Raw genomic sequence first — 22,376 nt, 5'->3', positions numbered from 1 at the left:
CTTACATGTCCGAGCTGGGGCCGACCCTAGGATCGAAGTCCCGCCCACAAATCCACGTATGTAACGTAATTTGATCCATGTACGAAGCAGCGGGATCACAACGGGACATAGATATTGTATCCAAGTATTAACTGAGTTGCGTAAGTTTCATAAAAGGAACTAACCATTACCAAATGTCTTCTCTTGGATCTGTTGCTGTCAGTCACCTTACCATCTTTTTCCTTCAGGCCACACCAATCTAATTCCATCAAGAAATCAAAGGAGCGGAAAGTCGAAATGAATCTAACGTCATAAGATCAGAAGTCAGTATCCTGTGATAGACTCAAAACTTCAGTTTTCTTTATATGATTTTTCAAATCATATTAAAAAAAAAACTAAACAGGGAATACAATAACCAAGAAATTTAATTGCTGTGTGCCCGTCGTGCTTTAGATGTTGGATACTTCATTATATTGGCAGAGTTGGTAGTCTGTAAGTTACTATTTCCAGCAAATGCACCGGTATGGTAACACTAGATATATTCAAACAACATGGCTATAACTGCAGGGGTAATGCAGTCTTTTGTATACAGATGCACATGTATGAAATGATTGACGTTTGACTGACGTCTTCCTGGCTCTGGTGTTGTCAGTGAATGGCTGTGTCGGGGCTGGCCCTGAAGTTTTAATTTCCTCGACTCAAAAGGTAATTGTCATCTCTGCGTGTAATTTTAATGAGATGGATCCATTTTAATGAGAAGAATATTTTCATTCAAACTTCTGATTGGTTTCAACCCTGATTCAAGGTTTCGTAGCACACTAGGCTCAACGGGGGAGAAAACTTTAGGTTTTGATTCTATTTCGATAAAGAGTCGCTATAGAGGTGCACTAAAATGTAACACTAGCGAATCCATCTATATGTCACGACAATAAGCTCGGTGTTGTACGCCGGCTTGGCGAGACAGTTTTTCTGTCACAGTGTGATGTAACTCCGACGGGGGAAAGCTTAGCTTGCGGTTTTAACCCCGGCTTCGCTCGAGTCTGTCAGACTATTGATTGTTATCTCCATGAAAAATGGAGATAACGTTGGGTAACATAAATTCGCGGGGTACTTAAATTCGGGATTTTTCGAAAACGGGGTATTTAGGGATATGTGCGAGATGCAACATCAGTAATACCGCTAGAAATGCAAACTTAACAGACTAACGTATTCAGAACACTGCCTGAAAAGCTTCGATAACCATGCATTAGAAGTTGGCGACGTCAAAAACTCTCCGTCCCTTATTGTCACAGTCTGAGGGCTTCGTGGGAGAATTATACTGCATAGTTGTTCCCTGGTTTATAAGACAAATGTCACATCCGCTTCCTGCTCAACACAATTATTTACAATACAACTTATTAGAATCTCTTTTGCTAACCTACAACTGGACTCTAAGTGTGATTAATCATCAAAACGCCTCTTTGTTGCTACAACCAATGGCTACGGCACTACGGTGAATTTTCCTGCCACCATATTCGTTACCCAGAATCCTGCTATTCGGCAGACGACAAACGTTTGCGAGGAACACTTTTTTGTCTAAATGTTGTGTGTGATAGTGGACTGATGGCGATATTTTCATCAAAGTTTACTCTTAGCACAAGCAGAAACACATGGACATAGTAGTATTACCATTGCTACGGCATCCAGCTAACTTCCCATGAATAATGTACAAATTTCCATGACGGTGGGGGTGAACTTTGAGTGACGTTCTACCGACTCAACAAACGGGATGTTAGAAGGCCTGATGTGTGTGGTACGGCCGTTTTTTCGTGTATTTTTTTTATTTAGACACGTCTATATCCATAGCACTCTCCTCAAGCCAAGGATGGAACGAATAGCTGCTGTATGAAATATAATTAGCGGTAAGATATTCAAGACGAATCTTCTCTCCCGAATTAATGTTCACTCCTGTCCGACAGCATCGTCATTGTGCGTGCGGCGGACGGTAGTTTCAAATTGAAATATTTTGGTGTCAGCACGACTAGAGACAAAATCTACCATATATATGATTAGTGCAAAGGTAGTACATGATACTGACAGAATAATAGAAAAAAAGGATGGTTTATTGTTCTGCTAGATTGATTTCAGTCAACCATTATCGGAAAAATCCCGAATTTATGTTACCCAACGTTATATTTTTTGTCGTGTCTGTCTGTGTGTGTGTGTGTGTGTGTGTGTTTGTGTGTGTGTGTGTATGTGTGTGTGTGTGTGTGTGTGTTTGTCTGTGCTGTTTGTTTGTAGTCAGTATAACTAAAGAACGTCTGGATGGATTGTAATGATATTTGGCATGTGGGTAGGTGTTGGGAAAACAAAGGTCAATGTCAATTTTGGGTCCCCTGGTTTGTGACCTTGCTACTGCAGCAGAACTTCCATTTTTTGTATTTTTTGACACACTTTGAGACAGGTATTTTGATGTGTCAAGTTGGTAGGAGTGGGTTGATGGGACCAGTAACCTGTGGTGGGTAGCCTGGCACATCCCTTCAAGTTTTTGTCTTCCTTCCTTTGTTTTAGACTTGGTCACTTGACCAAAAAAAAATTAAAACAGGTTGAAAAAAGCTATTGTCTCCCTTGTCTAGTTTTCCTTCTTTTCATGATTTTGGTATAACGGATGAATAAGAAATCAACCATGTTTTTTTTAATCAGGTAAACGTGAATACATTTGGCAGGCGTTGATATTTTTCGTGTGAAGTGTACATGTCATGGGTTCAATAGGAACAGACAGGAAAACACTTACAACGTTAACTTCCGAAAAATAACTTTCTAGAAAAACCTTACAGTTAACTTATCTATTTTACAAGGAATTCAGGTCTGTAACATTTTAGGTAACCATCCTTCTTCTTCTGGAGAACTCGAAGCGTATGTTTGAGACAAAGCGAAGCGCTTTTTCGGTACTCTAAGTACAGCTAAAATACAACGCAAATTCACAATCAACACAATAAACTTGTGAAACAAATTACATTAAGGAGTCATTAAAACTTCTAGGTCTAATACTAGGGCTTTACAACATTCCGTTATTCCATTCTTTGCTGTCGGTGCTGTTTATCTTTGTTCTTAAACTAGAGAATATGAAGTAAACCTAATGTCATCTCCGATGATGTTATATTGGTGTTACGTTTAAAACATGTTGTACATTACGTATAACGTTACATATGTGGTCTGTGGTTACACTCGTATATTTCTGTTGACGCTAACTGCTTGAAGCAACAACACTAAGTATTCAGGGCACAGTATTAGCTTCCAGTCTTACCAAAAGAGGAAGTGCACAGTCCTCTGTCACGAGGCAAGGGAGGAAAACACACGTGACACACGTTCGCGAGGCGTCGCAAAAAACACACACACATGCCAACCGCACAGGACGGAGAAAGAATCCAGATTGGCGACAACAATGGGAGACGGTTGCGATGATTGACATACCTTTCCGGGGTCGGGATGTTGCCTGATAAACGTCTTGTGTGAGAAGCCTTGCTTTTCAAAAGTTTCTCACTTAACAATTTTCGCATAGCAGAGACTACAGACGTCAAGCACTCCAGCCTATAGCTACAGCGTCTTGTTGTTGTAGGTTTTCGTCTACCGAATTTTGAGCATCTCACAAATGCGCATAATCCCGTGCAATAAAAAGATTTGTCAAACCACGAATTAATGTTACACAGGGAGGGGCAGCAACACCGATTCTGAAAGGATAACCCGCCCTGATGCGTTCTGTCGAAAATTAAGGTGAAGGGAGGGCAGCGTTAAAAATCCCGTCCTCTACTTCTACAAGGCCCCAGATGGAAACCTCTGCTAGGAGAATACACTAAAACTTCTCTCTCTCTCTGTCTCTCTTGAGGAGATTATTTATCAACCCACAGATATTAGCACGGCTGTCACTCATTTCGCTGCTGTTGTTGTTATTGTACGTTTCCCGAATGTTTAGCTTCTCAGAAATGCTGACCAATAAACTTCTCTCTCTCTCTTGATGATGTTATCTATCAATCCACAGATACCAGTACGGCCTTTGCTGTCACTCATTTCGCTGCTGTTGTTGTTGTACGTTTCCCAAATTTTGAACATCTCAGAAATTATAACCAATAAACTTCTTTGTCTCTTGATGAGATTATCTATCAATCAACAGATACCAGCACGGCCTTTGCTGTCACTCATTTTGCTGTTTTTGTTGTACGTTTTCCTATCCCGATGTAAGACATCACGAAATCGCCGGCGAATGCACCCGGATACACGGCGACATGCCGACCTGTGTGCCGATTACCGGCGCTACGAACGTCCCTTGCTCGCACGTAAATGTTGCCCGACTTGTGTGGGTCCACATCACGAAATCGCCGGCGAATGCACCCAGACACACGGCGACATGCCGACCTGTGTGCCGATTACCGGCGCTACGAACGTCCCTTGTTCGCACGTAAATGTTGCCCGACGAGCGAAGGAATAGGCATCGCTACTCTAAGGCTTGTGGTATAAGTGGTACACAGTGGTATAGGTGGTTTTCATACTGAGACGAGCGAAGGAATAGGCATCACTACTCTAAGGCTTGTGGTATAAGTGGTACACGGTGGTATAGGTGGTTTTCATACTGAGACGAGCGAAGGAATAGGCATCGCTACTCTAAGGATTGTGGTATAAGTGGTACACGGTGGTATAGGTGGTTTTCATCATATACCACCGTGTACCACTTATGGCTTGTGGTATAAGTGGTACACGGTGGTAAAGGTGGTTTTCATACTTAGACGAGTGAAGGAATAGGCAGCGCTACTCTAAGGCTTGTGGTATAAGTGGTACACGGTGGTATAGGTGGTTTTCATTCTGAGACGAGCCAAGGAATAGGCATCGCTACTCTAAGGCTTGTGGTATAAGTGGTACACGGTGGTATAGGTGGTTTTCATGCTGAGACGAGCCAAGGAATAGGCATCGCTACTCTAAGGCTTGTGGTATAAGTGGTACACGGTGGTAAAGGTGGTTTTCGTCATATACCACCGTGTACCACTTATGGCTTGTGGTATAAGTGGTACACGGTGGTATAGGTGGTTTTCATACTCAGACGAGTGAAGGAATAGGCAGCGCTACTCTAAGGCTTGTGGTATAAGTGGTTTTCATCATATACCACCGTGTACCACTTATACCACAAGCCATAAGTGGTACACGGTGGTAGATGATGAAAACCACCTATACCACCGTGTACCGCTTATACCACAAGCCTTAGAGTAGCGATGCTTATTCCGTCACTCGTCTAAGTATGAAACACCTATACCACCGTGTACCACTTATACCACAAGCCATAAGTGGTTCACGGTGGTATATGGTGAAAACCACCTATACCACCGTGTACCACTTATACCACAAACCTTAGAGTAGCGATGCCTATTCCTTCACTCGTCTAGGTATGAAAACCACCTATACCACCGTGTACCACTTATACCACAAGCTTTAGAGTAGCGCTGCCTATTCCTTCACTCGTCTAAGTATGAAAACCACCTTAACCACCGTGTACCACTTATACCACAAGCCATAAGTGGTTCACGGTGGTATATGATGAAAACCACATATACCACCGTGTACCACTTATACCACAAGCCTTAGAGTAGCGCTGCCTATTCCTTCACTCGTCTCAGTATGAAAACCACCTATACCACCGTGTACCACTTATACCACAAGCCTTAGAGTAGCGCTGCCTATTCCTTCGCTCGTATCAGTATGAAAACCACCTATACCACCGTGCACCACTTATACCACAAGCCTTAGAGTAGCGCTGCCTATTCCTTCACTCGTCTAAGTATGAAAACCACCTATACCACCGTGTACCACTTATACCACAAGCCATAAGTGGTACACGGTGGTATATGATGAAAACCACCTCTACAACCGTGTACCACTTATACCACAAGCCTTAGAGTAGCGATGCCTATTCCTTCACTTGTCTAAGTATGAAAACCACCTATACCACCGTGTACCACTTATACCACAAGCCTTAGAGTAGCGCTGCCTATTCCTTCAGTCGTCTAAGTATGAAAACCACCTATACCACCGTGTACCACTTATACCACAAGCCATAAGTGGTACACGGTGGTACATGATGAAAACCACATATACCACCGTGTACGACTTATACCACAATCCTTAGAGTAGCGCTGCCTATTCCTTCACTCGTCTAAGTATGAAACACCTATACCACCGTGTACCACTTATACCACAAGCCTTAGAGTAGCGCTGCCTATTCCTTCGCTCGTATCAGTATGAGAACCACCTATACCACGGTTCACCACGCTTATACCACAAGCCTTAGAGTAACGCTGCCTATTCCTTCACTCGTCTGAGTATGAAAACCACCTATACCACCGTGTACCACTTATACCACAAGCCATAAGTGGTACACGGTAATATATGATGAAAACCACCTATACCACCGTGTACCACTTATACCACAAGCCTTAGAGTAGCGATGCCCATTCCTTCGCTCGTCTCAGAATGAAAACCACCTATACCACCGTGTACCACTTATACCACAATCCTTAGAGTAGCGCTGCCTATTCCTTCACTCGTCTCAGTATGAAAACCACCTATACCACCGTGTACCACTTATACCACAATCCTTAGAGTAGCGCTGCCTATTCCTTCGCTCGTCTCAGTATGAAAACCACCTATACCACCGTGTACCACTTATACCACAAGTCTTAGAGTAGCGCTGCCTATTCCTTCGCTCGTCTCAGTATGAAAACCACCTATACCACTGTGTACCACTTATACCACAAGCCTTAGAGTAGCGATGCCTATTCCTTCGCTCGTCGGGCAACATTTATGTGCGAGCAAGGGACGTTCGTAGCCCCGCTAATCAGCACACAGGTCGGCATGTCGCCGTGTGTCTGGGTGCATTCGCCGACGATTTCGTGATGTGGACCCACACAAGTCGGGCAACATTTACGTGCGAGCAAGGGACGTTTGTAGCGCCGGTAATCGGCACACAGGTCGGCATGTCGCCGTGTATCCGGGTGCATTCGCCGGCGATTTCGTGATGTCTTACATGGAAACTCCGCCGAATTTTGAGCAACTCAGAAATGCTGACCAATAAACCCCTCTCTGTCTCTCATGATTAGATTATCTACGATCCACAGATACCATCAAGGCCTTTGCTGTCCCTCATTTCGCTGTTGTTGTTGTACGTTTTCGCCTACTGAAGTTCAGAAGGATTAACTTCTCTCTCTCTCTCTCTCTCTCTCTCTCTCTCTCTCTCTCTCTCTCTCTCTCTCTCTCTCTCTCTCTCTCTCTCTCTCTCTCTCTCTCTCTCTCTCTCTCTCTTTCTCTCTCTCTCTCATGATTAGATTATCTACGAATCCACAGATACCGGCATGACCTTTGCTGTCACTCATTTCGTATAGACGAGTGTTCCGGCGAATCCTCATGGTTGACCTATCTGATTACAAATGTCGCGATTCACTCATTCAGACAAGTGATGTCTTAATGATGTCGTCTGCAAGAGTAGTATCATATAAGTGATAAAAACATAACCTTTTTCATCACTCACTCATATATAATGTCAGGAATCTTGAACAAGGTAGTCGCTGCCCAAGCCAGCTTTCAACGATTTTACATCAAAGAAACCTGAAGAAAACCCTTGGTTAGTCAAAACACTTACATGTAAGATTGTTCAGTATTACATAGATTGAAGCACTCCTATACCACTGAAGTGGTGCATTAACCAATGCTGGGTCCTTTTTTGGTGCCACACTAAAAGAAATCGTCGGCCCCGGTGTAGATAAAGAGATTGTTTGATGTGTTAAAGATGAAAAGTCTAGCCTAAGGTTATGATGGCCGAAAGTCTCAGTTATCTTTAAACATCTGTAGCAATCGTACTTCACATGTGAGTCTGCCGATTGTAACCGCCCGTCCCTTCTACTGTGCTACAACACAAGTCCCCCCGTCCATCAATCCGTCCCCCAACGTCCCACAACCCGTCCCTCGGTCCCCTTCTCTTTTCCATTTATAATTACTCTCAATTTCTACCGCCCTTCCCCTCTTCCCTTTCCCCCAGGCTCAACCAAATCTTTAATGGCGGCGTCCGGACTTTCCCTAGGACAAATAAGCTTCCAAGAACTCGCAAACCAGAAGGACACTTTGAAGAGTTTCCTGTATATGCCCCCGGGGAATTGTCTCACTGACGTCCAATTTTCTTCATTAGAGTGCCACATTTCTTCTCCTGTAAAAATAAGCGATCCTGTCACACGCCTCTAAATCATCCATGCATCAAAGAATATCCTAGTCATATCTTTCTGCTCCGCCGACTGTCCGAACAAACTCAATTAGTCAAATTCAGAGCCTCAGGAAAAAAACGTGTTGCGATTTTGTCCCCCAGTGCTGTTGCCATGGTTGCACAACAAAGTCAATTTCACCGCCCACTGTAGGAAAATATGCTTTCTTGTATTAAATACTTGTCTTCTCTTCTTCTGTCTCTGCATCGCCTCAGGCTTGTACGTACGTGCACCGAATAGAGCTGGCTCGTGTGCATTCTGTCGACAGAAATGTGAAGTGTCAAGAGAAAATATCAAGAGAAAATTCACTGACACACAATAACCTCATCAAGTACTCATGTACAAGTTCATAACCCTTTCAAAATCAATTGCTAGAAATGTCATGGTAATCGTATAGTTTGAATCTGTACATATGCGACATAACATCGATCGGTTTTCAACATGTACAGGCGTTGCCTGAGCATTTTCGCTCACTGTCCTTGTCCGGATGAAACAGGCAGGTGCTGACCGCCATGTTGGTGTCCCTAATTTGCATTTTAATGGGTCGTAGGCCAAGCGTACAAAACGGCGTTTCTTGAATTTTGTCGGCAAGTTATTATCTATTTTTTCTGGGTGTTTTTTTTGCAAGCTCTACACAAGTAATAAATGTTATTTGAGAGGTTCAGAAGATCTCCAGATGTCTGAAAACACTCGCGGTGATTTTTTGAAATGAAAATAGCTACGTCCGCTTCCATGTTGGTGCCCTTATGATGCCAGGTGGCCAATCCCAGCTGTCAATCAAAATTAGCAGTTCAGCCGATAAGAGAGTAGATACAATTCTGCCATTTTTGGTCTGCATTTCTTTTCTTTTTTTTGTATTCCTGAGTTTTTATGGATGTAGGACTATGGGATCGGCCTGCTAGCTAGGTCTGGACTCCGTAGCACTGTTTTAGTTGTAGTTATCTTTCTCATTAAAATTCTTCATCTCAAAACCTGCATTCTCAAGGGATTGCCTTGTTCATTGCTTCTCTTGCCCCGAAATAGGGAAATTTATCAAGAACCACTCACTTCAGATAGAGCTTTTTATTTATTTTGATCGACGACAATGGCCATCAAATAATGAAAGATGAAGCAACAGAACACAATACATCCAGTTAAAACATGCCACATCAACAGAACAACACGTCAAAGCAAAATGAATTCCAGTCAAAGCACGGCGAGAACAACGTAAAGTATTTCCCTTCTTGAGCAATATGAGTCTTTGAAGACGTTGCAATATTGTTGTGGCTAGAACTAGAAATGGGCCAAACAGAAGATCAACTACACTTAAAGCTTGGACTACAAAGAGAATGTGTACAATAAGCCCGCTACATCTATTGTTAGTGCGATGTTTCAAAAGGTGCGTTGTTTATGTCCTTGGTACTGAAAGTGCTACACTTTTGTCAAGGACCGAGAAATATAAGCATAACGTTAGCAAGTTTAGCTTACGTGAAGACAAAACAAGCTTAAGTGGTAGACATTTTCGGGAGACTTGATCGTCATTATCGTCTGCGTTTCAAGACTTGGCTACTTTGTGGGTGATTGGGGGGAGAGAGTGCACAGGGTGGAAGATTTCTACCAGCTCCACCGTTTTCATAACTGTTTTTTCGCTTGCATATTCCGGCTTTTTGTTAAAATCAAAAAAGTCCAAGATATGTATGCTATACAAGTGCTGCCTGTGAGTGAGGGTACACTTTTCTACCAACCCCCCTCCGATAAAAGATTCCCATAACAGACCATCTAACAACTCTCTTTGGGGCCTTCCGTTTACCACCACTACTCCCTCACAGATGAAGAGTTTGTCAAAACGTGAAAGTTCCTTTCTTCTTTGTCATCCCCATCACACACATAGGCATAAACATACAGCCTAGCTGTTTGGTCGTTTGAATATAAATGACACATGTAACGTTACATGTCTTTCGCAGTCCGCTACCCATTTTCCCGCCAAAATTGTTCGAAATTTACCGAAACATGGTGAAGCCCCTCCCATCAGAGTCGGACCAATGAGAGAGCTGCTGGGAGCGTGATTTAATCAGGCTAGAACGGATTGAATTTTAAGGATATCCGACAGCATCAAGCTGTAAATCATCTTATTTTCGTCTTTAAAACAACTCAAGTTGGTAATTCCTGAAAGAGATCAGAAAGTCTGACAAAGCACGTTTGAAATGTTCCACGGTGGATTTGTTTTCGCGGTTTTCGCGGTGAAATCTGCGTTTCCAATGTATCATACTGTGTTGCAGATTTGTTTTTGTATTTTTGAACAACGGCAAAAACGATAGTGTTACTTCTCCTTCTCCATTTACAATGTTGAGAAAATTTGCGTTCAAAACAGTGACCATTCTTATTATCTTATCATCTCCATGAAAAATGAAGATATAGTTTGTGTGTGTGTGCGTGCGTGTGTGTGTGTGTGTGTGTGTGTGTGTGTGTGCGTGTGTGTGTGTGTGTGTGTGTGTGTCAGTGTCTGTGTGTTCGCCATTGGAACGTGGAAAGGCTGAAATAAACGTGGTAAACCTACACCGCTAATACGTTATTCCAAACACATGTTCTCTTTCAACCGGAATCGAATGGGCGAAGGAGCGAGGTCTTTATGTACTTGAACTGAGAGTTTGAAAAGAGATTTGCGCCCATTTCTGTCTCAGCGAAAGCTACTTCAAATCCATCTGCACTGGAAAGTCGAGACAGAAGAGAACTTGAAGAACATAGGTAATGGAAGACAGAACCTTTTAGCCGTAAAGTTACATGTGTAGCGGCCAGGGTCATGTTGCAAATGTCTGTTGGATGAAAACTAGAGAGCCAACATTTGCGAGCAAACGTAGGATATTTCACACTCACCCATCTTCTCGCACTAGAATAGGGGCATTCAAAAACAACTACTGCAAAAAACAAAACTGCTCCCAAATTATCCCAGTCCAAAATGGAGTTTTGTCCATTCGACCCGCCGTGCAAAATAGGCCATTCTAAAAATTACCCACTCTACCTCTATACTTGTTCTAGGTCATTCAATCCTGCAGACTTCAGACTTACAGTTCTGCAAAAGGCAAGACACCATAAGATAGCCCTACCGGTCGAAGGTCATCTGTCACCTGCACCGCGCCAATCGCGACACTCAAACCAAAATTCATATAAGAGTATACCATTCCACAAAGACTGTTACAGATATTCTTACTACCCTCGTACTGTGAGGGAATGGAATTTACTGCCACAAGAGGTCACGGAGACAACTGATCCTCCCAAGTTCAAGGAGGCGGTGCTCCAGCACCTCAGAGGACATTAAGCGCAGCGCACTCCCCTAGACGCTTTACCCCAACAAGAGGGGTGTTGTCTAGTAACAGATCAAGATCAAGATCCCAAAGAGGAAGTTGAATTGGAATGGCAGAATATGACGAAGAAATGCAGTAAAAACAATATTTTTCTCTGCATGGGGTGGGGAGTGAAATATGATAAAACGCTGATGTGTGGCAATTTTGGAAAGTTTCTAATGGCTTTGCTAACGCCACTTCACTGACGCCAACTAAGCGATGAAAATTCCCCGAAACTTTTTTTCAAGCATGGTTTTTTGACGTAAATTCCAAGTCGAGTCATTACCAATCGTGATGGAAAACACTTGAAATCTGGTGGGACAAAAAAGGATTTGAGACTTTTCTCCGCTTGAAGAGCCCATTAGCCATTAACACGTATGAAATTTGGGACTTCTATGGGCTTGGAGCGCGGAGGTCGTTATCCTCTCGGTTTCGTCACAATTGTTTCTCAACTTTACCATCAGTGACAAAAAGTTTGATCCAGACGAGCGTGTCTGAGCAATGCGCAAGGTAAGACACGCTTTTAGGAACATAGGATGAAACTAAAAAAGATCCGATAGCCTTTGTGAGTCCTAGCTAGGGGGTAGTGGGTTGTTAATCCATTGTGTCTTGGGCAGGGTATTGGAAGTAGAGATAGCCATTCACACATGTGTGGAGTGAGGAATGTCGTATAAGATTCCTTTTTCGTGAACGCAACGTCTAGGACTCGAACCCGTGACCTCTTGATCCCCTGTTTTCTAGTGTAACCACTTAGCCACCGACACCATTCGTTCATTCATTCATTCATTCATTCACTCATTCACTCATTCCTACGTTCGTTCGTTCGTTCGCTTGCCCGTTCGTTCGTTCGTCCGTCCGTTCATTCATTCAACCATCCATTCATTCATTCCCTTCTTTATTCCTCCCTTAGGAGGGCCACTGAAACTTAAGAATAGACAGGGACCATTAAAATGTTAAGATAGGATATCATGCATACATAACGTTACATACATTCATGCATTCAAGAAAATTGAAATACCAATCCGTGCACAGTCAAACCAGTGGGTTAACCAGTGAATTATTTCTTCTGTGTATAACGATCCAAACGTCTGCTGTTGACAAGGTAATTAAGTGGAGTTCATCATCACGCCAACTACTAGTGTATGATAGTCAGTATACGATACACGAAGCGACGACATCCGCGCATTCACTCACCAAAACTGGCTCCCGAAATAGCTGAAATCGTTTAAACACGCTAGATATCAAGCAGAAAGCATCGCCTGAGCTAGACAGTCGCCACAGTGCCGTACGCCACTTTTGAACAGTTCAATGGATGAATAGATAGATCACGAGCGCAAAACAAAAAAGTATTGTTTTTTTCGTTTAAGTTTTTTTTCTTCTTTAAAGATTAGTATCAATATTAAGATTACGTTTGTGTAGGTAAACAGCTTCCATGCACAATTCATTATGCCCAAAATCATATTTTTTTAAAGAAAAACGTGTATCACAAGCACTGTTGCACATAAAACGGTACAATGCGTGGCAACAATTATCAAACATAGTATAAACTAGAGGTATAGAATGAAACTTAACATCCTATTTACTTAAACAATAAGGAGTAGCATAAGTATTTGGAATAGTGTTGCAATTGGGTTGGGCTTATCATGAGGTTTTTTTTTCCTAATGATAAAGTCTTTTTATATATTTCCTTTTCTTGCATGGTGGGAGTTGTTGCATCTAAAGATATATTCAACTCTGTCTATAGCATGGAGTCTCTTAAAACCTGTTGCAATTCATTTGAGAAATCTGAATAACTTATTACGTGAAACATCATATCTAGAACATTCCATGACAAAGTGAAATTTATCTTCAATTGCGATGGTTTAGGTTTTGTACTAATTGCCAGTTTGATACGTTGATGAAGGTTTGACATCAAAGCCAAAAAGTATTACTCAGGCAACTGGATAAGATTTTGAAACAGTCAGACGTTTCAGACAGCATGGTATTTTTAGCTACCATGTCTTTGTAGAAAACAGTGACAGGCGGTACAGTTTTCAGACAAAGGCGAGAAAATTGAAATCGCTTCTAGCCGGCGGGATACCGCAGTTTTTGTTAAACTATTTTGATTTTTTTTCATTTCAATCATAAATAGGACTAGGAGGCCCATGATGAAATTTGACCTACCCACCTACTAAATATTATAATGATCCATCCACAGTTTCTCGAGTTAAGCTTTCCACACAAACACACACACACACACACACAGACAAAAACACAGACATACACACACACAAACACACACACAAACACACCCACACAAAAACACACGTACACACACACACACACAAACACACACACAAACACACACACACTCACACTTACAAACACACACAAGCAGCACCGGAAACATAACCTTCTTGGCGAAAGTAAAACTACGCCGCGGTGTCATATTCCAGTCATATGCTCATATTAGTGGCGCCACGGGACGCAATATGCAACATAATTAAGAATGCACAAAAATAACACACATGTAATAAGGTGCGCTAGCATTGTATTGTAGTATTATTTGAGTTCTGGTACTTTTTAAGATGTCCTTAGGATGACGTCTGTTATGATGATCTGTTCTGAGAAAGAGTGTAGGCGGCCACTATTTCCTTAGAATGATGGCTAGAGTAAATGACCCGGTAAGAAATGAAGACCTTCTCTCCAGGAGGGCAGAGCATGCTTCTGGGTGGACATCGCCTTATTTGGGACTGTCCAGTGCCCTTTAGAGGAAATGACGCATGATGATTCAGATACAGTGGAAGAAGGTCCCTTTTCTCAGAAATCGATATGTAGGCGTAGAAGATACAGTTATAAATGAGGTACCATGAACTAGAGTCAGTCGAAGTCTGGACTAGAGTTAGTCTAGAGCGGACACCCGATGTAGAGAGGACAGAGAGAGAGAATACAGATCAACGTCTTCAACATGTAGCGACTCTTTGTGTAACCTTGGGTTGAGCGCACCGCTAACATCGCAGCTATACTAACGAACTTCGTAAGGGACACGATAACGAGGCCAAGGTCACAGCAGCTACCCGACCCCCCCCCCCCCCTTACACACATACTGTATCATACAAGAAGATGAATAAGAAACGTACGATGCAGAAAAAGTCGAGGAAACAAGAGATGATTATAATGCTGACATGGTAGTAAAGATGTAAAATGAATAACGATCAATTGTGAAAACGTCGAGCTTCTGATAAATACAATTTGTGATGCTAATGATTTTAGAATTTACAGTATAATGTAGTTAGGTTTAGCCTCTGGCAAATCACACTCACACACAGGCGTTTGGTAATTGGTAACGTTACGGGGTGTACTTTTTAAGCGTTTTGCCGATAGTGTTTTATCCTACTAATGTTAACGTTACTTCATGTCCAAACAACTCGGATGATCAGTTGGTGCCAAAACCTATCCACTATCCAGCAAATCGTGTCAATGTAAGAGTTAAAGTCACATCAGATTGCAGGGGTGTAGTCATATGAACCAAGGTGTTTGGAGAATGCAACTTACCGAGTTTGTGTGAAAGAATCTTTTCTTAAAACATGTGCTTCTCAAAACTTACAACACAGCATGTGCGTGCGACCTAGTGTGAGTGCCGGTTTTGCTTTTGTTTATCCTCCTTTTTACTATAGACGGCGATCGTTGAGCGACCATTGAGTGACCAAAATTTGTGAAACATATGTCTTTGGACCCTCAGCGGTCGCAGCGCAGTCGCAGCCTCTGGTAAGTTAATATGTGTCAGTGTCAGTCTATATTGATAGACTTAACTTGAGGTCTTGCAGCACTACTTTGCCCTTGAACACTTTTCATCACATTTAATTGTTTGTAATTTTTTTCAAACTACATGTACTAAGATTCACCAGGTTTGTTGCTTTCAACTGGCAATAGAACTCGCCATGTTTGCTTCACTGAAAATAGGTCTTGCACGTACAATATTGGCTCAATATTCAACACATTCTGTCTGGCCCAATCAGAATTGTCTAAACAAGGTATTTACGACCGAGATAGACACACCCCTCCCCCTTTGAATGGACCCTAAAACACAGTTTGTCGTATATGTGACAAGTGTAATGCCAGCGTCGTCTCGTAATGTTGGGGACCATATCGGCGACGGATGTGAAGCACGATTTCAATATGGCGACCTGTTGAGCATCCGGGAACTTTGCTAAGGCGAGCACATCATGAACGGTCACCAAATCTGTCAAAAGATTTCGCTTCAAAACCGGTAATTTAAGTGTTTCTATTTCAATGTAACTGTTCTCTTTTGAGCACTGGTATTACACTGCACCGTACCATATAATACTTCTGTTCCAAACATCCCAATCCAAGTCACGATTGTTGACATCATTTTATATGACATTTTAATTTTTTGACTGCACGAATCTAATGAGTTTTTTTTATGGGTTTCATTATTTTGGACACTGGCACCCCCATCATTTGGGATGTCCCTGTGACTCAACTGGTAGCATCCTCATAGTTCCTTGGAGACCCCGGTTCAAGTCCCGGGGTCAGGACATCCCAGTTGGGGCTGCACCGTCTTTCGGAAGGGACGTAAAAATGTAGAATGTACCAGACTAACTACGTCGGCTATAGAGAGAATGATTTGCCAGGGGGTTTGGCCACCAAAGGTTTTCATTTGCAGGCGCAGTGGGGGAATGTTAACCGTGTCGACTCTCCTGGCCAATTATTCTATTTTTTGCCGAATTCTACGATCTGTACACCCGTAGGAAGGCCTGATGGAGGCTATTAAATTTGGTCCCGTGTTCGAGGAGATGCCTCAAACATGTCAAAGGGGAAGGTCTAGCAACTCCTTCCTGTAAAATATACGCTGCTGCAGAAACTGCAAGGAAACTTGCTGACCTATGTGTCACTAGGCACTACAAGGATATGAACGAACGAACGAACGGAAGGGACACTTATTATTATTTTCAGCCACCTCATCCGAGTGAATCAAATTAAACCAGCAATCTTACCTATATATGATTTCGTGTTACATGTGGGATCACAGGTTTCCCACAGAGGCTGTCTTTGTGTCACTCGTGGCGCAGGCATGTCGCGCTGCCAGAACAAAACAGGGCAATCAAAGCTAATAACCTGGCAATTTTGGCGCGTAAGTGAAGTGCACCTGTGCCACCGAGGCACATCATTAGCGAGCAGGGTTTACGTATTTTGGAGCGGTCGCGTGGTTCACCACGACTTTGAGAACATTTGAGACAGCGTTGCCTTATCAGGATGACAGGGAAATGTTATAGTACCTAACACGAAGTGTTAACAACAGTACACCCTCTAGAGCTGGGTCAGGGAGAGGGCTTGGAAAATCTGAGGGAAAATATCGTTTGACTGGACGGTGTTTCGAGCGGTTGCGCGCACGTGGTTTACCACGACTAGTAACGTTACGTGCCTTACGATATCAGGATGAGGGGGGACATGATGTAACGTGAGTACACCCTTCCCGAGAGCTGGCTAGAGCTGCCTTGAGAAATTTGAGGGAAAATATCGTTTGGCTGGACGTTATTTTAGAGCGGTCGCGTGGCTAACTTGTAACGTTACTAGTACTACTACACAACTCTGAGAAGATTTGAGACAACGTTACGTTATTAGGGATGACGGGGAAAGGATGTAACGTTGGGTAACATAAATTCGTGGGGTACTTAAATTCGGGATTTTTCGAAAACGGGGTATTTAGGGATATGTGCTAGATACAACATCAGTAATACCGCTAGAAATGCAAACTTGACAGACTAACGCATTCAGAACACTGTCTGAAAAGCTTCGATAACCATGCATTAGAAGTTGGCGACGTCAAAAACTCTCCGTCCCTTATTGACAGAGTCTGGGGGCTTCGTGGGAGACTCACACTGCACGGTTGTTCGCTGGTTTATAAGACAAATGTCACATCTCCTGCCTGCTAAACACAATTATTTACAAGACGACTTATTACAATCTCTTTTGCTAACCTGCAACTGGATTCTAAGTGTGATCAATCATCAAAACTCCTCTTTGTTGCTACAACCTACGGCACGTGTATTTTCCCGCCGCCATATTGTTACCCAGAATCATGTCGTCAAGCAGACGACAAAAGGTTTGTGAGGAACACTTTTTTGTCTAAATGTTGCGTGTGATGGTGGACTGAAGACGATATTTTCCTCAAAGTTTGCTCCTAACACAACAAGGAACACATGGACATAGTAGTATAACCATTGCTACGGCATCCAGCTAACTTGCCATGAATAATGTACACGTTGCCATGACGGTGGGGATCGACTTTGAGTGACGTTCTACCGACTCAACAAACGGGATGTAATCGAATGCTTGATGTGTGCGGTACGGCCGTTTTTTCGTGTATTTTTTTACTTGGACACGTCTATATCCATAGCACTCTCCTCAAGCCAAGGATGGAACGAATAGCTGCTGTATAAAATGTGATTAGCGGTAAGATATTCAAGACGAATCTTCTCTCCCGAATTAATGTTCACCCCTGTCCGACAGCACCGTCATTGTGCGTGCGGCGGACGGTAGTTTCAAATTGAAATATTATGGTGTCAGCACGACTAGAGACAAAATCTACCATATATATGATTAGTGCAAAGATAGTACATGATACTGACAGAATAATAGAAAAAAAGGATGGTTTATTGTTCTGCTAGATTGATTTCAGTCGACCATCATCGGAAAAATCCCGAATTTATGTTACCCAACGTTAGCTCCTAACGCCCTTCCATTGAGCTGGCTAAAGATGACTACAAATATCTGAGGAAAAATATCGTTTGGTTGGGCAATTTGTTCACAGCGACGACTCTGAGAACATTTGACACAACTTTGCGTTATCAGATCAGAACGATGGGGTAAAGAGGTAGTCACTAACACCCTTCCCTTGGGTTGGCTACTGATGGCTAGAAAAATCTGAGGAAAGATATCGTTTGGCTTGACGGTATTTTAGAGCGGTCGCCAATGCTACACGACTCAGAGAACGTTTGAAACGTTACATTGTCAGGATGACGGGGAAAGCCTGGGGGAAAGGATGTAGTTCCTAACATCCTTCCATTGAGCTGGCTACAGATGGCTTGAAAAATCTGAGGAAAATATCGTCTGACTGAACGCTGTTTTAGAGCGGTCGCGTGGCCAACGTACTAGTACAAGTTCCGCTAATTAGGACAGCTACAAGGGGGCCCACATATCAAATATCAAAAGACCTACACACATATCAAATATCATCACAATCCATCCAGAGGTTCTCAAATTATTGCACAGGAAACACAAACACACAGACACAAAGAAACACACACACACGCAAACAACGAATACCTCCCTTTTTCATGGAGGAAATTACAGTTTGTGAAGCACGGTACAGTTATAGAAGATGGCTGTCACGCGTCAATCATCACAGATTGCGCCTCTCATTGGTCGTTGGCAATTTGGTCACAGATATCCTGGGATATTAACTGTACTTGAGATATAGAGAATCCTTCAAATAATCCCACGTGGAGGTAGCATGTATTTAAAAAGAGAAGGGAAAGAAACGTAGCTTAATTAATCCCAAAGATCAAACGTTGATTTGAAACATTCGCCACAAAAACGTGCCTATCGAGCACTTTTGATTTGGACACAGTATGGTTTTAGCCTCCATCAGGCCTTCCTACGGGCGTATGGATCGTAGAATTCGGCACAAAAAGGAATGAATGGCCAGTAGAGTCAGTCCACTGTGAGGGTCAATATTTATATTGCAAATGAAACCCTCTGATGGCCAAACTTCAAATTCTCCCTATAGCTGGCGTAGTTAGTCTGGTAGAGACTAGTATGGCTTATTCGGCCAGAAGTTAGTACAAAACACATTGAACAGACGTCATTTTAATTGCGAATACACTTTTCAATGTCGAACGTTGTTCTCTCTCTTTTTTCTCTCTCTCTTTCTCTCTTTCTCGCTCTCTCTCTCTTTCTCTCTCCAGTTATATGGTATGTGTAATCATAACGGTTACATCTCTTTAAATGGCGGTTTTATCTTACAGACACAGATGATACGTAAGTGACCATATTTTGACACACTCACTGAAGCTCGTTCTCTTTTGTCCCGCTACGTCCTGTTATGAATCAGTCTGTATCAAAATAGAGCCTGGATTGATCAAGATAATGTAGAATGTAACCTCTAGCCTTCGTTCCACCCCGTAGTGCCTAGTGGCACATAGGTCAGCAGGTTGCCTTGCTGTTTCAGTAGCAGGGTTATATATATAACTTTTATTTGCAAATTCAAGCCCGTAGGCTAATTACAAGGGTACAAACAGTCAAGAATAGTAGAGAGTATTATTCGATTATGCCTATTATATTCATCTAACTAACATTTCTACATACATTACTGGGGGGTTTGACTTCTTCTTTGGAGACAGTGGCTAATGAAAATCCCCACGTTTTCAATGATTAGTGGGTTTTGTTATTTTAGTAGAATTTCTTTGGAGGTATTTTATATGGTGAAAGCTCGGAAATATTGTTTTGATTGTTTCGAAAAGCTTGTTTCGTAATTAGGGAGGGGTCGCTTGCACCTCCTCGAACACGAGGCACGCCCATTCTACGTCCATTCCAAAAGACAGACGGAGCCCCAACCGAGATGCCCTTACCGGGATTGAACCGGGGTCTCCCAGTTCAACCAAGTAATTAGAACCTGGAGCTCGACTGTTAGGTTGCTACAGTAACATCTCCATTTAGTTGGAATACCGTAAAAAAGCATATTGAAGTTCATATTTCATTTTGTTTGGGGCTAAAATTTCAACTTATACTTATAGACGGTTTTCGGTCAGGAATATACTTTGACAAATATTTTGTTAGGAACTTGAATATGATATCACATAACGTTTTTTTTATGATGTGTTTGTGTATTGTCAACTATTCGGGACCATCTATTCTTTGCTTTTCTATATGCAATTTCGTACACAATGGATTTAATTCTTTAAAAATCTACCAAAAAGAAGTCTTGTGTTAAGTCTATGCGAGTGGAAGCACACATGTTTATAATTGCTACCAAAATTTCTGGTTGAAGTTTCATCAAACCAACACGATATATGGAAGACAGAAATTGTTTTTGTTTCACGCAGAGAGAAGACGTGATTGTCTTCGAACCTGCCAAGAACGATCACTATGCTGATTGAAATCAGTTTATCTTTCTGTCAACTTCTCACGGCGACGTCGAGTCGGTTGCCATGGATACGCGGCTGATTGACGTCATTGCATGACGCCGGTACTTTTCATTGAAGTATTTGAAGTGACAAAGGTGATTCCAATGCTTGCGGGGTAAGTGTGATTTCATTCATAAAAAGACTCTTTGATACACCAGAAGGAAAACGTGATAGGAGAGAGAGATGACCCTACATCAGGCAAACACACGAGACCGTCTTTGATGACTCAAGTGTCATACTTTGTTTGACTTTTATTCAGTTTTTTAAATCTCATTGAAAGAGAAGAAGTGACCAGTTTTGAAATGCATGAAATTCATAAGTCTTATACTATCGTCATCGTTAGATTTTGACCCCCCTGGCGACTCTCCTTCGTACGGCAGCAGAATTTCCGGACTAGCTATGGTTATGATTTAGCAGATAGCTCTCGCGCTCGGGAATAAGAGACATATGTTTGGGCCCTCTAGTTATCTCCATGAAAAATGGAGGTATAGTTTTGGATGTGTCCGTGTGTCTGTGTGTCTGTTAGTCTGTGTGTGTTTCCGGATTACTGTGAGCAGAATAACTCAAGAACCTCTTGATGGATTACGATGATATTTGGTATGTGGGCGGGTGTTGTGAAGCCAAAATTCAAGGTCGATTTTGGGCCCCCTGGTCCCCCTGGCCCCCTTTTATATTTTGACCTGGACATGCTATGGTCTTGATTTTTTTGGTGGCAGATAGCTTGTGATGTAATGAAGAAGTGGTCTAGGTTTGTGCCCCCTAGCAACTTGTTCTGGAACTGCAGGGGCGTTATTGTGAAAATCTTCTAAGGAGAATAGCTCAACAGAGGAACGTAGGATTTCAATTATATTTGGTATGCAGGTAGCTTGGACAGAGATGTACATAATGAAGTGCAAATTATGCTAATTGGGACTTAATTTGCACAATTTGCATGAGGAAAGTCTATATTTGCAGTGTTTTCAATCATAAGACTCAAATACATGTAACATGTGTAGTTTGTGGCAAGTAGAGCATCAACAGATACCAATTATGCAAATAAATGCCTAAATTGCATAATCAATTCAAAAGCGCCATGATTCATCTAAGTGGTACATAATAGGACTGTCAATATTGCGACATGCGTAAGTTTGTCAAAGATGTTTATGACCAAGCATATATAATGTAAATGTGTAAGTCATTTGCATAAACAGAATAGTTCATGGAGATATGAGGTCTACGAACTCTTGTTGATATTGTATTCGTATATATTTTTTTTTAATTCACTGTTGTTTCTCAGGTGGTGGTGAACGTTGGTCTTTTTGACAGCAATAGCACATGTGTAACACGCCAGAAGCACACGCGCTACGTTCAACTCACTCTGAGAGGACTTAACAGGAAATACCTTTGATCATATGCTTCCTTTCCACCTCAAAACGGAGATCAATCAAATTATTCTAAAAATGAATGAAAAAATGAAATGAGGGGAAAATGTTGTTTTCGTACGAAACGCTCGCGATCGGTCGACTGAGGTCGCATTTTGATCGTCGATGTGACTGAAATGACTGGGAACTATAAAAGGTAAAGGTAGCCTTTGTGAGGCCGTAGGGGCAGTAGGCTGTTATCCACTGTGTCCAGGG

The sequence above is a fragment of the Branchiostoma lanceolatum genome, chromosome 2 (genome assembly GCF_035083965.1).
Source record: "Branchiostoma lanceolatum isolate klBraLanc5 chromosome 2, klBraLanc5.hap2, whole genome shotgun sequence".
Lineage (NCBI taxonomy): Eukaryota > Metazoa > Chordata > Leptocardii > Amphioxiformes > Branchiostomatidae > Branchiostoma > Branchiostoma lanceolatum.
The sequence above is the reverse complement of the archived record's forward strand: the minus strand, read 5'-3'. Positions refer to the sequence as shown.